At 48.0% G+C, this 710-nt stretch overlaps 1 pseudogene; it reads right to left on the minus strand.

Annotated features, from left to right (window-relative positions):
• The window catches only part of LOC121035957 (phosphoribosyl pyrophosphate synthase-associated protein 1-like), a 15,850-nt pseudogene that overhangs the window by 1,463 nt on the left and 13,677 nt on the right, over window positions 1-710 (minus strand).

Here is a 710-nt window from a genome sequence, read left to right on the forward strand (position 1 = left end):
TTTTTTTCAACGTTTTTATTTATTTTTGGGACAGAGAGAGACAGAGCATGAACGGGGGAGGGGCAGAGAGAGAGGGAGACACAGAATCGGAAACAGGCTCCAGGCTCTGAGCCATCAGCCCAGAGCCCGACGCGGGGCTCGAACTCACGGACCGCGAGATCGTGACCTGGCTGAAGTCGGACGCTCAACCGACTGCGCCACCCAGGCACCCCAAGGATGTTCTTTAAAAGCTCCCAGCCAAGTTGTTGCAAAGGTCACAAAATTATCCAGCAAGATGATAACGGTTGTAATTTTTCTAAGTGATACATTACAAGTTGTTTACCGTCATCAAAAGTACAAGTGTTTGATCTGAACACGGCATGGCTGTGTCTGTAAACTTCAGTAATTCTTTTGGGTCCTAGTGTCTGTGTATGCAGTACTTGTTGGTAGACAGTGCCCTCTGATGGTTTAGTGGCCAAACTACATGGCGTCTGGATCCATTTCTGTGACCATCATACAAAGTACCACAAGCTGGGGCTTAACAGAAAGGTATTTTCTCACAGTTCTGGAGAGCAGAAGTCCAATATCAAGGTGTTGACGGGGTCGTTCTCCCTCTTAAAACTCTAGCAAAGAATCCTTCCTTGCCTCTTCCAGCTTCAGGTGGTCACTGGCACTCCTTGGGATTCCTTGGTTTGTGGTTACATCATCCCAACCCCTGCCTTCTCTTCTGT

The sequence above is a fragment of the Herpailurus yagouaroundi genome, unplaced genomic scaffold, assembly GCF_014898765.1.
Source record: "Herpailurus yagouaroundi ecotype Mexico unplaced genomic scaffold, PumYag 162, whole genome shotgun sequence".
In the NCBI taxonomy this organism is placed as follows: Eukaryota; Metazoa; Chordata; class Mammalia; order Carnivora; family Felidae; genus Herpailurus; species Herpailurus yagouaroundi.